This window comes from Gavialis gangeticus, unplaced genomic scaffold (genome assembly GCF_001723915.1).
Source record: "Gavialis gangeticus isolate Ggan-Ray unplaced genomic scaffold, GavGan_comp1, whole genome shotgun sequence".
In the NCBI taxonomy this organism is placed as follows: Eukaryota; Metazoa; Chordata; order Crocodylia; family Gavialidae; genus Gavialis; species Gavialis gangeticus.
The window spans coordinates 47,078,418-47,078,754 of record NW_017729032.1 but is presented as its reverse complement, the minus strand read 5'-3'; positions in this window follow the sequence as shown (position 1 = coordinate 47,078,754).

Genomic DNA, 337 nt, shown 5'->3' with positions numbered 1-337 from the left:
TTTAAAGTACAGCCAACTCTCCTGGACTCCTCTCCTGGGTCCTCCTATCTCCATCTGGGTGCTTTTTAAAAATATCAACAAATGTCCAGGATTTTGTTTTGCTCAGCATCGTAGTTTTTCCCAGGCTTGCCCTAGCAAGGAGGTTCTTTGGGCTGGGGAAAGTGCAGGGGAGGGTGATTGGAGGCAGGGGATATCACGTGTATCTGCGTGTTCACACACATATGGCTGGCATACAGCCAGGCAGGGTGGTGGAAGCAGCTCCAGTAGCTGGATGCAGGTAAGGCTATGGGACACAGGTTGGAGGGCTAGGGTTTGGGGTCTGTCTGGGGGGGGGGGG